Source organism: Erythrolamprus reginae, chromosome 2, assembly GCF_031021105.1.
Source record: "Erythrolamprus reginae isolate rEryReg1 chromosome 2, rEryReg1.hap1, whole genome shotgun sequence".
NCBI classification, from domain to species: domain Eukaryota; kingdom Metazoa; phylum Chordata; class Lepidosauria; order Squamata; family Dipsadidae; genus Erythrolamprus; species Erythrolamprus reginae.
The window spans coordinates 59,466,856-59,483,077 of NC_091951.1; the positions used below are offsets into that span (position 1 = coordinate 59,466,856).

Here is a 16,222-nt window from a genome sequence, read left to right on the forward strand (position 1 = left end):
TTTTGTCAATATCTTTTTGTAGGTGAGGTCTCCAGAACTGAACACAGTATTCCAAATGTGATCTCACCAGCATTCTATATAGCGGGATCATAATCTCCCTCTTCCTGCTTGTTATACCTCTAGCTATGCAGCCAAGCATCCTACTTGCTTTCCCTACCACCTGACTGCACTGTTCACCCATTTTGAGACTGTCAGAAATCACTACCCCTAAATCCTTTTCTTCTGAAGTATTTGCTAACACAGAACTGCCAATACAATGCTCAGATTGAGGATTCCTTTTCCCCAAGTGCATTATTTTACATTTGGAAACATTAAACTGCAGTTTCCATTGCTTTGACCATTTATCTAGTAAAGCTAAATCATTTACCATATTACAGACGCCTCCAGGAATATCAACCCTATTGCACACTTTAGAATCATCGGCAAATAGGCAAACCTTCCCTACCAAACCTTCCCCTATGTCACTCACAAACATATTAAAAAGAATAGGACCCAGAACAGACCCTTGTGGCACACCGCTTGTAACCTGACTGTGCTCAGAATACTCGCCGTTAACAATAACTCTCTGATGTCTACGCTTCAGCCAGCTGCAAATCCATTGAACTATCCAGGGATTAAGTCCAATCTTCACTAATTTATCTATCAGCTCTTTATGTGGAACCGTATCAAAGGCTTTGCTGAAGTCCAGGTAGGCAATATCCACGGCACCACCTTCATCCAACACCTTTGTGACATAGTCAAAGAAATCAATGAGATTAGTCTGACATGATTTGCCTTCATTAAAGCCATGCTGATTTGGGTCCTATAAGTTATTGTTTTTTAGGTGCTGATTTATCCTCTTTTTGAGTAGAGTCTCCATCATTTTAACAACAACTGATGTCAAGCTAACTGGCCTGTAGTTACCAGCTTCTTCTCTACTGCCCTTCTTGTGGATAGGCACAACACTGGCCATTCTCCAATCCTCAGGAACTTCTCCTGTTAACAAGGATTGGTTAAACAAATCAGTCAGGGGGGTAGCAATGACAGATCTGAGTTCTTTAAGAACTCTGGGGTGGATGCCATCTGGACCAATTGCCTTATTTATCTTTAATCGTTCAAGTTCTTCTAAGACATCGGCTTCTAAGATCACTGGAGCTGAATCCGTATATATACATATATGTATATATACACACATACATAAATGTATTATATAAAATAATGCACAGACTAGTAAGCAAGATTCTTGACCACAAGATTCTTCTCCTTATCATTCTAGTACAAGTAATGCAATATTTAAGGTGTTCCATTGAGTATGAATTCACTGTCAGCCATGGAAGCTTACTAGGTGCCTTTGGTTCAATCATTCTCTCTCAGTCCAGTCTATTTATAGGAGATATTATGGGGTGAAATTGAATGAATGAATGAAAGGCATAGTGCCACAAGAATGATGGGATATAAATCTAAAAAACAAAGAAAAGAAATATTTTTACTTCTTTGGTTATTTAATTACAGTATTTATCTTTGAAATAGAACTCAGAAGTATCCTCCTACTATAGTAGAAGGCCTCAGATTTTGCAATCTCCTTTTGACTTGCGTACATCATTCTTTCATATACAGTGATACCTTGTCTTACGAACTTAATTGGTTCCAGGACAAGGTTTGTAAGGTGAAACGTTTGTAAAACGAAACAATGTTTCCCATAGGAATCAATGGAAAAGTGATTAATGCGTGCAAGCCCAAAATTCACCCCTTTTGCCAGCCAAAGCACCCACTTTTGTGCTGGTAGAATTCCCCTGAGGCTCCCCTCCATGGGAAACCCCACCTCCAGACTTCTGTGTTTTTGCGATGCTGCAGGGGAATTCCAGTAGGGGAATCCCAGCATTGCAAAAATGGGCGCTTCGCTGGCAATGGAAGTCCGGAGGTGGGGTTTCCCAGGGAGGGAAGCCTCAACGAAATCGCAGCATTAGCGATTTGAAAATAGTTTGGAAGAAAATAGTTTGGAAGAAGAGGCAAAAAAATCTTAAACCCCGGGTTCGTATCTCGAAAAGTTTGTATGACGAGGGGTTCGTAAGACAAGGTATCACTGTATTCCCACTTTTCTCCTGTAATACCTGGATTATCTATGGAATCTGTGGAAAGGGAACAGCTGTGAGACAGCAAAACTTTTGGCAAAAGTTAGAATTGGCAGAATTTTGGGATGCTCTGCTGAATACTCCCAACTTTAGCACATACCGCTGGGTGTGTAAACCATTGCAATTATTTTTATGTGTATTTTTAAAAAGAAAATAATTTTGGTGATGTGCATTTTCCCTGTGACCTTGTATGAAAAATAGAACAACATTCTTAAACAATCATTGGACGGGGAGAATTTTGGAGAAAATGCTGTGTAGGAACTGGATTAATTGATGTGTGAAAAAGCCTCAAAAATGGGATCATAGCCTTAAAGCGAAAGAATTGAGATTAGTGACCCATACATACATAGGAATGTTCTTGCCTTGTTTCTCCTTTGGCCCCTTAAGTCTACCTGGAAACTGTTCCTAAAATTCAAAGTATTCTTTGAATAGTAATGAAAGCAGTTGGGAAAATGGCAACCAGAGAGGAAGAACAAAGCCGCATGATTTTGGGGGGGCTGGACGGGTTAAACCATTAAGTTATATTTGTATCTTGTGAAGTGTGATGGCATATGAAAGAAAAGAAGGAATCATGTTGCAATCCCAAGGAAAGATTAGTTAGAAAATATTTTGATTTAGATTGGACAAGTTACAATGAAAAATGTGTCATATCAACACTTTCCGTAATTATTTGCTAATCTTTGTTATTACATTTGATAGTCTGTTTGACAGCTAAATATTCATTGTCACGTTTATGTCATATTATTGTTGTTGTGAATGGGCATTATGTGGATTATTCATTGTTTTTCTTTTTAGTCTAATATATATTTGATTTTGTCTAGCAGGACTACTGGCTACTGAGATATTTTCAAATAAGAGATTCCTAGATTTTACTTAAGGTAAGGCAGTAATGATATAATCTAGTAAGTGTGGAAGATCTTGTTTATAATTACAGCAATTAGAGAGGATGTAATTAAACATAAAATAAACATGCATCAGAAGCTTGAAATTTAGCATTTTGTAAATATAGATGGAAAGCGGAAAAGGGGCCCAGTTCTGAATCCTATGCCAGAATATCCCTGGTCATTATCTCTGGATTTTATTTTTTAAAATCACTGTTCTGTTTTGAAAGGCAGAAGATTAGTAGAAGAATTTGTGAGTTCCCTTAACTCACATCAGGAAGCAAATTAATTTCTCTATCAGCTTTGGAAGTAGAACTGTCTTGATCCCAGTTAGAGAGGTAATAATATCATGCCAAGAATATAAGCCTGTAAGTGTAGATTCCTTACCATCAACTTAAAAAGAGAGAGGGATGCAAGGATTATGAGAAGGTATGTTAATGAAGCTGTGTTATGCCAACTAGTGGGTTTATAAAAAACTATATTCTGCAGCTAGCAAAGCAGTGAAAAAATTAGATACATCCATTCTCTATCTGTTTTTCTTCTCCAACTTGAAACTTCTACAGTTTATCTGTTTTAATTTTATTTAAATAGATTTTACTAACATTTAAGGAGATTTATAGCTATACTGAGTTTAATAGTAAGTGCATTGAGAACCCAATAAATAGACACATGCTCATACAAGCACATAACCAAGGGTGCAGTTCTATATATAGTTATCAAGGGTAGGATTGTATTGCAAGTAAAGACGTGCATTTGGTGTCAGTGGAAAAAAAAATCATGAAAATGTTAATACAGATGAACAATTCCTACTTTGTTAATTCCACCACCACCGCCACCCCACCATAAAAGGTGAAAATGCGAGATTAAAATATGATAAATTAAAAAATAAAAATAAAAAGTCTTTTCTACATTTGTATATTTTTCCCTTGCATGTTTGCAGTTCCTTTGGTATTGAAGGTAGTTAATAATAAACTGATTGCATGATATTTTACTCTAAAGGGGTGTGTTTTTGTGTGTACTTTCCCAATACGATTTTTCATGTGCATTTGTAGAGAGGAGAGACAGCTTTTTAATTATGAATTGAACTATAAATAATGTGCAGATTTTAACATGTTCGTTCGCCCTGGTTTATCTATAAGATTCAGGTGATGTGAACTTGGGGGGAAAATTGAGAAGCAATTAATAATTTTCTTTTCAATCAAGGAGTGCAAAGAAGACTTTACCTTGTACATAATTTTTATTTCACTAGTTAAAAAATTAAATACAGAAGGGTTAAATTAATGTCCTCCTTCACTCCCCTGACATGCTGAATAGTGGTCAGAAGGAAATAATTTGATTAGAGTGAAATAGACCTTATCTGAATCTGTACTAGTGTCTTCTGATGAAAAATCTTGCCTAAGAGTTCAGTCCATAGGCAGGCCAAAGGACAAAAGGTGTCAGGCCCAAAGAAAAACACACAGTTATTTCTGAGTCATTCATTTACAAACAGAATCTTGCCAGACTTAAGAAATTATCTGCAATAATTGCAGATTTACTCTGTGAATTGGGTCTGATTTGCTTTCTTCCTGTCCTCCAGATAAGCTTGTTATCTCTTTGCCCTCTGGGAAAGAGCCCCTTCCACCTTCGACTCTGGATTACATTTTAGTACATTGATTGCTTTATGGGATTGCAATGCAAGTCCCAATCTCCTTTATACATGCTTTGCAATGTTACAATCAAACATAGTGCATAAAACATTGCTTTTCTCATTCTGGCATAAGCAGCATGCTTCTATGGATTCCCATGCTTGAGCTTCGATGGATTCCCCTCCTCTATTTTACTATTGTTTATTTATTTATTTTATTTTATTTATTTATTTATTTTGTCCAATACACATTAAAGAGAATAGAAAAGTAGTAATATATAGAAACATATTCTTTATATATACAGTCATACCTCGTCTTACGAACCTAATTGGTTCCAGGGGGAGGTTCGTAAGACGAAAGGTTCATAAGACGAAACATTGTTTCCCATAGGAAACAATGTAAAGTCAATTAATCCGTGCAACCAAAAAAAACCCCCGCAAAAAAACGGCGTTCGGCGACTGCTGGGAAGCCGCGCCTGGGGGGCTTCCCAGCAACCTCCCGAACCCGGAAGTTCCGCAAAAGTTCGGGGTTCGGGAAATTGCTGGGAAGCCCCCCAGGCCGGCTGTCACCTTTTAAAACAGCCGCACAGCTTCCCAGCAGCTTCCCGAAGCCGAACGCCAAACCCGAACTTCCGCTTTCGGCTTTCGGCGACTGCTGGGAAGCCGCGCGGCTGTTTTAAAAGGTGACAGCCAGCCTGGGGGGCTTCCTAGCAGCCTCCCGAACCCCGAACCCGGAAGTTCAGCAAAAGTTCGGGGTTCGGGGGGGTGCTGGAAAGCCCCCCAGCGTGGCTGTCACCTTTTAAAACAGCCGTGTGGCTTCCCAGTTGTCTCCCGAAGCCAAACGCCAAACCCGAACTTCCGCGTTCGGCATTCGGAGACAGCTGGGAAGCCGCGCGGCTGTTTTAAAAGGTGACAGCCGGCCTGGGGGGCTTCCCAGCAGCCTCCCGAACCCCGAACCCGGAAGTTCGGCAAAAGTTTGGGGTTCCGGGGGGTGCTGGGAAGCCCCCCAGCGCGGCTGTCACCTTTTAAAACAGCCACGTGGCTTCCCAGCTGTCTCCCGAAGCCAAACGCCAAACCCGAAATTCCGCGTTCGGCGTTCGGAGACAGCTGGGAAGCCGCGTGGCTGTTTTAAAAGGTCACAGCCGGGCTGGGGGGCTTCCCAGCAACCTCCCGAACCCAGAAGTTCGGCAAAAGTTCGGGGTTCGGGGGGGTGCTGGGAAGCCCCCCAGCGCGGCTGTCACCTTTTAAAACAGCCACGTGGCTTCCCAGCTGTCTCCCGAAGCCAAACGCCAAACCCGAAATTCCGCGTTCGGCGTTCGGAGACAGCTGGGAAGCCGCGTGGCTGTTTTAAAAGGTCACAGCCGGGCTGGGGGGCTTCCCAGCAACCTCCCGAACCCAGAAGTTCGGCAAAAGTTCGGGGTTCGGGGGGGTGCTGGGAAGCCCCCCAGCGCGGCTGTCACCTTTTAAAACAGCCACGCGGCTTCCCAGCTGTCTCCTGAAGCTGAACGCCAAACCCAAACTTCCGTGTTCGGCGTTTGGAGACAGCTGGGAAGCCGCGCGGCTGTTTTAAAAGGTGACAGCCGGGCTGGGGGGGTTCCCAGCAACCTCCCGAACCGAACCCGGGGTTCAGAAAAATTTTGCCTCTTCTTACGAACTTTTTTCGAGTTACGAACCGGCGTTCGGGAGGCTGCTGGGAAGCCCCGCTGCCCGGCTGTCACCTTTTAAAACATTCGCGCGGCTTCCCAGCAGTCTCCGAACGCCGGTTCGTAACTCGAAAAAAGTTCGTAAGAAGAGGCAAAATTTTTCTGAACCCCGGGTTCGTATCACGAGTTGTTCGTAAGACGAGGGGTTCGTATCTTGAGGTACCACTGTATAAAGAAAATGATAGAAGAAAAGATATAAAAATAGGGGAGAAGATATATGAAAGGAAGAAAAGATATATGAGATAATTGGACAGGGGACGGAAGGCACACTAGTGCACTTACGTACGCCCCTTACTGACCTCTTAGGAACCTGGAGAGGTCAATCGTGGATAGTTTAAGGGAAAAATGTTGGAGGTTGACACTACTGAGTCCAGTAATGAGTTCCACGCTTCGACAACTCGATTGCTAAAGTCATATTTTTTACAGTCAGGTTTGGAGCGGTTAATATTAAGTTTGAATCTGTTGCGTGCTCTTGTGTTGTTGCGGTTGAAGCTGAAGTAGTCATTGACAGGCAGGATGTTGCAGCATATGATCTTGTGCATCTCTAATTTTAGGGGTCTTCAAAAGCTTTGGAGAACAACTCTGGTTCTGTTCTGAGCAGCTTTGTTTCCTCTCTTGCTGCTTCTAATCTGTTGTGTGACAAAAGGAAATTCTTTTTAGATGAAAAGAGTGTCTCCCACATTAATAGCTGACATTTCTACACAGTCTTATGCTGAAGAGTTATTGCATGGCCTGTAGCATTCTGTCTGTTCATAATAGTTGGTTTTAACAATTATTCAGGGACAACGATATAAGGAGTAGTGTTGTCACCGCCATTAATAAATTAAACTGAGAAATCGGTCTTTTTTAACCGTGGCAGCTGTTAAGATTCTACGGAGAGAAGCAGCATACAAATCCAATAAATAAATAAATGAAATAAAATAAATAAGATGAGTGTACTTCAACTCCTAGAATTCCCCAGCCAACCATTTTCAGTACAGCTAACTCTTTTATAGCCATTTTGGTAGCCAATACTTTCAGGGGCTCCTTAGAATACATAGATGTAAGAACTTATAATTCAAAATATATTTTATTCTTTATACTGTCTTGTATACTTGATCTTCCCTTAAACATTAGTAAAATCCACAATGGACAGAGAATCAGTGTCTCTGCAAGATAATTCACAGTCAAGCTGAAATTAAGTTAATTAGGGAACAATAGAAAATGAGGCGAGGGGGAATATTTTCCTCAAACCTCAAACTCCCAAATAAATTACCAAGACCTAATCTACATATCAAAAGAGAAGGACTGTAATCACAGATAGATTTAATTAACATTGAATTCCCAGCAGAACTGCAGTTTGACAAGAATAAACATCATGCATGACATGTACAAACCCAAGCCCCTCAAGTGTCACTCTAGAATCAGGACATACATACTTCCATACCAGGGGTGTGGTATGGAAGTATGTATGTCTTGTCTTAGGAGAGGCGGTAGGGAAGATTTGAATCGGTTCGCAGAGCTGGTAAAAATCGCCCCTCATTGGCCACGCCCATTATGGGCCGGTCACCCGGATGGCCATTTTAAGACTGTTTGTCTTATCAACAGGAAAGCAAACTCTATCCAGCTATCAACTCTTGTCTCCCGTTCACCCTGAGGTTAGTGGGATACCGGGACATGTAGTTTAATAACAAACAGAAAAGCACCAGGTTGGGGAAAGCAAGTAGATAGATCAGGGGTGAAATTAAAAAAGAAGATATATCAATTATACATAAAACAATGAAAGAGGTACAGAAATGCTTATATAAGAGTCACAAAACAGCACAAAAATAGAAAGTTTTACTTTTCTTCTTCACTAGATTTACAGCCACTTGCCCTGCAATATAAATTAATTTGCCTCTTTTAAAATGTTTTACTGTTTCCCTTAAAACCAAGTGGATTCACATAACCCTTCCTGTAAAATGGATCAATTTGTTTCTCTTAAAATGCCTACTTCCCCATTAAAAACAATTACATATGCATAGATGCACAGAATTATGAAAATAAATTAATTTGCTTCCCTTAAAATACTTTGCTTCCCTCATTAAAACTGAATAGATTCACAGAAAGAGAGAAAACGTGGGGCTTTGGGTGGTCATCTTGATAGCTGAATAAACATCCCACAGAAAACAAAGCAGCCCAAGTCCTAATATAGATGGAAACAGCATGAGAAATTTCAGCCTAATCAGCCAGAAATTGTATGGTCACAATTTCCAGTCACAATTCAAAGTGTTGGTTATGACCTATGACCCTTCGTGGCATTGGACCAGAATATCTCTGGGACCACCTTCTGCCGCACGAATTCCAGCGACCGGTTAGGTCCCACAGAGTTGGCCTTCTCCGGGTCCCGTCGACTAAGCAATGTCGTTTGGCGGGACCCAGGAGAAGAGCCTTCTCTGTGGTGGCCCCGACCCTCTGGAACCAGCTCCCCCAGATATCAGAGTTGCCCCCACCCTCCTTGCCTTTCGCAAGCTCCTTAAAACCCACCTCTGTTGTCAGGCATGGGGGAATTGAAATTTCACTTCCCCCTAGGCTTATAGAATTTATACATGGTATGCTTGTATGTATGAGTGGTTCTTTAAATTGGGGTTTTTTAGATTATTTTTAATATTGTTTACATTGTCTTTTTATTGTTGTTAGCCGCCCCGAGTCTTCAGAGAGGGGCGGCATACAAATCAATCAATCAATCAATCAAACAAACAAACAAACAAACAAACAAAATAAAGTATGCATATAGGCAAGCTTGAAATAACTAGCCAAAAACAAGGGATGTAGAATACGTACAATATTACTCAGCACAGACAAGAAAAAGTGGAACATTATCTATGGATTGTCTTATTCACATAGTGCAGAGGTGTCAAACTCATGGCGTCACATAACCTATTGTGACTTTTCCTCCATTTGCTAAAACGGAGGTGGGTGGGGCTGACGTATGACGTGTTCAGCTCGCGACGGTTTGACCCCTGACATAGTGCCAACATGAAATGATTGCAGCTATCTTCACTAGTTCTTGAGGAGAAGGGTGATAAGCTCAACTTCAGATTAACAGAGTTGGAAGCATAGTTCCCTCTAAGCTGAGCAGTGAGCAATCGCTCACTTAAAAATCATCATCAACTCAGAGTTTTTCAAACCTGCCCAGAAGCCGAGAGGGAAAGAGTGAGAGGGAAGGAGAGAGAAACAGATAGAAAAAAGAGAGGAAGGAAAAGAGAAAGAAAAAGAATGGGAGTAAGGAAGAGAGAAAGAAAATCAAAATCTAGTTTGAAACTAGCTCAACTATTTAAGTGGCATTTTGATATTGATAGAGTTGCCCTATTATGAGCTCACTGTTATAGACACACAGTACAGTATTTTATTTTGAAATTCTCTGAGGCAAAACAGGGTGGGTTTTTTATTTGTTTGTTTGTTTGTTTGTTTGTTTATTTATTTATTTATTTATTTATTTATTTATTTAATATTTCTGTGCCGCCCAGTCCCGAAGGGACTGCCCCTCAGACACTATACTTTTCCACCCACCCCAAAAAAAATTTAGAGGGAACACTGCTAGTAAGGGCTGTTTGCTCTCAGTTTACATTCTGGTGTCTGGCCTGTTTATGTAGGTTAGTGATTAGTAATCACATGTTACTGATTCTTTGGTTGGTATAATAATAATAATAATAATAATAATAATAATAATAATAATAATAATAACAACAACAACAACAACTCTTTGACAGTTACTTGATCAAGGTATTGCTTGTTTGATTGTTGGTCTGGAGTTGACCTTGGAGTTAATCTATGCCAGCGGTTTTCAACCTTTCTAATGCCACGACCCCTTAATACAGTTCCTCATATTATGGTGACCCCCAACCATAAGATTAGCGCCAATTCTCCCAACAGAGCTTTAAGCTGATTGGCAGGAATGTCCCACTGTAAAAGCCTGTTTGGTCGGATTGTAAAAATATGTTCCAAGGCACCAGAATAGAACCTTTAGTTCCTAACATCATGAGAAATTTGTCTTTTCCCATAGTCTAGGTGAGCCCTGTGAAAGGGGTCCCGGCCCCTAGGTTGAGAACCACTGATCTATGTTGATCTGAGTATTGATTACTGATGGAGAGGTGATGGAGACTTTCTCTTTCTCTTTGATTGTTTCTTTTGCATAGTCTAGAGAAGTTGTTAATGTCTCTGTGTCTATTGATGGCTGAATTGTCAGAGTGCCAGATTTCTAGAAATTCTTTGGCATTCTTGGATTTGGCATGCTCTAGGATTTTCACATTTTTTCCCAATTGAAAATATGGCTAAATCTGTCTATATGTTATGCCCTATATGTCTATATGTTATGAAATCAAAGAATTGTCACTTAGCTTTGAATTCCTTAATCATCCTTGTTTCCTTTCTCTGATTTCTTATCTGTTTGTTTGAATCATTCTTAAAATGTAAAACAAAAAGGTATTCCATGGGTGAATATGCCAGGTCAATAAGAATGTTCCACCTTGACTAGGAATATACACTCCCGAGAGGGAGCCGCAGGCAGGGGGATGCCAGGTGAAAGATGTGATAAAAACCACCAGGGGTAGAATGGGCATATGTGATAAGAACATGAGGGGATATGTACCACTATAAGGGGTGCGAGGAAGGCCTCATAAAAAGCTAGTAGGGAGGGATGGTTCCGGGCCATTGAGATGATCTTGAAAGTGTAACTAGAGGTCTCATAAAAGGCACTTTGGGAGGAGTTACAATACATGGGCGTGAAAAGCGGGACTGCTATGCCTTACGCTGAAGGATAGAGGATTTCTCGGGAGGGATGACATCATGGGACACCAGTTGCAACAGGATATTTGTGAGTGTTAATAATAACTAATCACGTCCCCAGACGTGCCATGCATGGAACGACCCCAAACATGAATCTGAAATCATGATGAGCTCTGACTCATGCATATAAATATGATATTATTATTTTTGAGATTGGTACTTCTGCTGATTTAGTCTAAAGTTGCATTTGAAACTTTAGACTAAAGTGGGGTTTTTTTGCAGCCAAAATACTCCATTGAATCAAAAGTAACTAGTAGTATCACAATTGTACTATTACCAAGCCAGAGGTAGGTCCATCCCAGTTCGGACCGGTTCACCCGAACTGATAGCAACTTGCTGGTGACGTCACGATGATGCTATGGAACTAGTTCAGTTGGTACTGGTCCGTGGGTGCCACCATCTTTTTTTTTTAATTGATTTTTTTCTTCTTCTGAGCATGCGCAGAAGCCGAGTTTCTGGCACTGTGCATGTGTTTGCTATTTTGTTTTGGGGGTATTTTTGGATTTTAGAATAGAATAGAATAGAATTTTTATTGGCCAAGTGTGATTGGACACACAAGGAATTTGTCTTGGTGCATATGGGCGGAAATGGGTGAAAGGAATGATGAGAAAAACTAGTAGAATAGAAGTGCAGATTTAGTAGAAAGTCTGACAGTTTTGAGGGAATTATTTGTTTAGTAGAGTGATGGCGTTTGGAAAAAAATTTTTTTGGCATAGCATGAACATACATGTGAAGCGTGTGCACACACATGACAACCAGCCATGCGGCATGGGAGGAAGCAAACCGGCAATGTGTTAAGTTGGAACCTACCCATGTACCAAGCCAAGTATTCCCCTTTCTATATTCATGGATTCCATTTTTGTTTCCTTTCTGAAGAAGAATTGTCTTGTTACGTTTTGTTCCTTTATTTTCTATTTATTGTTTTGAATTTCATTTCTCTTTTTTTCATTGCCCTCTTCAGTGTCATCTGAAGATTAGCAAAATGTTTCTCTAAGTTTGGAATCCTAAACTAAATTTTCAAGCATTCCAAATTGAAGAATTATAGAATCAATTATAGAATCAGCCACTTTGATGAGGAACCATTGATATAAATGGTACCATACATTAATGAATTAATATAAATTATATGCAGCTATGCGTTCAGCTATGCATTCATTTAATTGTCTTGGTGTATATCCCACGCTTAATCAGCTTGCTAATCAGAATGTCATGGAATACTTGGTCTAATATTTCCAAATCCACACTGATCTCTGGCAATTAATTCATCATTTTAAGGATATTTATAGATCAATTGATCTAGGAAATGCTCTTAAAATTCCAGAGTACTTGAGATAAATGAATAATTTCATATTTTTGCCATCTGTTTGCCATATTTACTGAGTTAACTGGTATTCTGATTCCTTTTTATTTTGAACATATCTAAAAAGTTTTTTTAAAATTTTTTTTGAACATTCACCACCTGATTTTCCCTTGATCATCCTGATTTTTGAGCCTTAGCTATTTTATAATAATTCTAGGTTTGTTATAGGACTTAATACTGTTGGAAGAAATGTCCATCTTGGTTCAGTTCCAAGCTGGGAGAAAGACACTGGAAATATGGACACTGATTGGAAAGATGGTTTAACGATGAAGCAGAACCACCTCGTTTCTGGTTACCTGACTACATGGAATTGAGAGTAGAGGGTATTTATATATTCTCTTGGGCCTTGCACTTGAACTTCCTATTCATGTGCAAGAACATGTATTCTATTTACTCTTGTAGGGGCTAATCCTACCTTTGTTCAGACCTTGTTGCAGGGATTTATTTGCCTATGGATAGAGCTACCTTGTGGTAGAAATCGATTGTCCATATTACTTAAATCATGTTTCCAGAATCCAAGTCTGTCACCTGCATCATTTCTGAAGCCCAATCAATTACCTGCATTATGCTTTTTTCCTTTTTTAGTCTCTATCTAAAACTCTTGGACCAAAAAGATTGACAAGACTACCTGAGCACTCAGATCTTTCAACTCATGGAATTGTGAGTTGAAGGATCTGAGTCATGAAATTAATCATAAACCAATCCATTAACCTCCACCTAGAAACTAACAACTTACTTTAAAAACAAGCAATTCTATTTCTGGAAAAAAATATCCTGCAATCTATAACTACTACACTGCAAAAACATATGGACCTCAAAATTTGACCAGGGCAAAATACTGTTGGTATTCTTTGAATTAACTTTTATCTCTGATTAACAGTAAACAATAACTGCCAGTGGACTTGATAAGGCTTAGAAGATACTGTATGTACTTATGTCATACATTGCTTCAATTCTTTATAATCACCAATGTCATGGTTCTTACGGTTCTTATAGGAATATAGGAGGATATTAGTTTGGTCTAGTGGTAAAGGCATTGGGCTTATAACCAGGAGACAGTTCTAGTCCTGCTTTAGACATAAAAGATTGGTAGGTGACTTTGAGCCCATCAGTGTCTCTCAGCCCAGCCTCTCATGGGGTTGTTTTTGTGGGGAAAACAGGAGGAAGAATAATAAATATCACCTGCATTATATGAGAGCAATCAACCAGTGGAACAGCTTGCATGTGGAGATTGTGAGAGATCCAACACTTGAGACTTTCAAGAGTAAATTGGACGGCCATTTGTTTGAAATGGTGTAGGGACTCCTGCTTGAGCAAGAGGTTGAACAAGATGACCTACAAGATCCTTTCCAACTCTAATACGAGACGTTTTTCCTATGAGACTGAATTTAAGTTCTAAACTAATATTTTATTAGAAATGTTAAGTTTGGGGAGAAATTTGAATTCAACAAAGGAAGTATCAGTTGTGAATATACACATCCCTTTCAATTACCATTTGTTCATATTTGTTCTTGAAGTAGTAGACAGAACAAATCAACCCAGAGTTCCCATTTGAGGCACAAATGACTAGGCTGAAGTTATCCTACTTTGCAGACATGATGAGAAGATCCAGGTCTGTGGAAATGGCTCATGTTGGAAAAGGTAGAAAAAAAGAGAAGAGGATGATTGGCAGCAAGGTTCATGGACTCAGTTGTAGTGACAATGGGTGCACCATAGAGCAGGGGTGTCAAACTTGATTTCATTGAGGGCCGCATCAGGGTTTTGTTTGACCATGAGTGTGTGTGGCCAGGGGGGCATGGCCAGTTAAACATCATTCATGTTGGGGGCACCTGTGGGGCTGGGGAGATCCATTCTGTCTAGTAGAGGAAGGTGAGACCAAGGAGGGGGCCAAACCTTTGGCTTCCAGAGGAACCTTGCCATCTACTGTTGGCCAAGTGGTTGGGTAGGATTGACTTTCCTTCCTTCCTTCCCCTTCCCTCACCTTCCCTTCTTTTCATTCTCCTTCCTTCCCCTTCCCTTCCCTTCCCTTCTTTTCATTCTCCTTCCTTCCTTCCCTTCTCTTCATTCTCCTTTTCCTTCTTTTTCCTTTTTGCTCTCTTCCCATCTTTCCTTCTTTGTCTTTTCTCTTTTCCTTTCTTCTTTCCTGTGCCATCTTGTGGATGCTCAAGTGCAAAAGGGGAAACATTTCTCCTTTGCTTTTGTTTCGCTTTTAGTTGGTTTTGCTAGCCGTCTGTCAGTGAAAATGCAAACACAAGCAATAGAATATAATCCAACCAGTGTCTTAAACTTTAAAAGGACTGATTTTAACAAACTCAGAGACAGTTTGTTACAATTTGTAAAAAGAGCAAAATCCTAAAGGGGAAAACAACTCAAGAAGCAGGGAAAACACTGAAAAATATGAGCATAAAAGCCCAGCTCAACACTATACCACTAAAAAAGAAAAATAACAAATCCAAGAAAAAACCAGCATGGTTGCACAAAGATCTTTCGATAACGTGAAAGACAAAAATGATTAGTACAAAAAATAGAAAGAGGGATACATAACTGTTCTGCTGGGCTCTCTAGTAGGGGCCTCCCAAAAATTCAAGGGTACAAATTGCAGACACACACACGTTTGAAAATTCAAAACAATGTTCTTTATCTCAAAATTCAAAATAAACTAAGCACTCTTTTTGTATTGCAAAGAGCACTCGTCCCAAAACAACAGGGTAGTCTGTACAATTTCCCTTAAGCAGTCATTAAGTACTTAGCTAGCAGCTATGAAGAAACTTCACACTCCTTCTTCTTCCAATGAAGTGAGACACACACACACACACACACACACACACACGTTGCTCTGCTTTTGTTTCAAAGGCGTGAAAAAAATCAACAAAGTCCAGAAAACAGCAACACACGATTCCTGAAAAACTACGATCAGATACTCTTTCACAACGGCCAAACCCACACGCTGCTATTTATAGCAGCAGCCCTAATTACTGGAGCCCCACCCAATCACAGGTGGCCTCATTTTCTCTTGTAATAATCCTTTAGTTGTTGTCACTCTACGCATGTGTGAATGTGTCATTAATTCTTGTTCAGAAACCAAAGATGATACAGATGATTGATCTCCTCCTGGGCTGTCTGCCAAACTCCCCTCTTCCCTGTCACTTATGCTGCCTTGGTCAGAGGAGGCTTCATCGGTAGATTCCATCAGGAGCAAAACAGGCCTGCGGCATGTGGATGTCTCAACCATATCCACCTGCACATTCCTTGGGGCAGGAGCTGGGCCAGAGCTAACCACAACAATAACAAAGGCAGAATATTTTTTAAATTTATTTAATTAGTCAAACACGTGTTGTACATATATGTATAAACTTTAATTGAATACATGAAATGTATATACATAAAAATAAAAGGGTACATTAGAACAGTTATGGTAGGCAGGCTGGTGCGCTTATGTATGCCCCTTACAGACCTCTTAGGAATGGATGAGGTCAACAGTAGACAGTCTAAGGTTAAACTTTGGGGGGGTTGGGGATGAAACTACAGTCGGGTGGTGTATTCCAGGCATTGACCATTTTTGCAGTCGAGTTTGGAGTTTGGTATCAACAGATACCCAGAATCTTGAAGTCAGGAAAGCAAAGACTCACAATGAACAAAGATTTGCGACAAAAGTCAAAGTTAATAATAATAAAAAAATCTTCCAACATATAAATAACAAGAATAATAATCAAGGAAACAGTCAGTCCACTAAAGAA

General features: G+C 40.0%; 1 protein-coding gene and 1 long non-coding RNA gene across 15 annotated transcripts in view; one reads left to right on the forward strand and one right to left on the reverse strand.

Annotated features, from left to right (window-relative positions):
* Window positions 1-16,222, forward strand: part of MITF (melanocyte inducing transcription factor) — a 217,959-nt gene that overhangs the window by 150,580 nt on the left and 51,157 nt on the right. The gene's annotated exons all lie outside the window — the stretch shown is intronic.
* LOC139160403 (uncharacterized) overlaps window positions 6,468-16,222 on the reverse strand; it is a 47,204-nt gene continuing 37,449 nt past the window's right edge. The window contains exon 3 of the long non-coding RNA XR_011557933.1: window positions 6,468-6,948. This is a non-coding gene — a long non-coding RNA (uncharacterized lncRNA). The remainder of the gene's footprint in view (window positions 6,949-16,222) is intronic.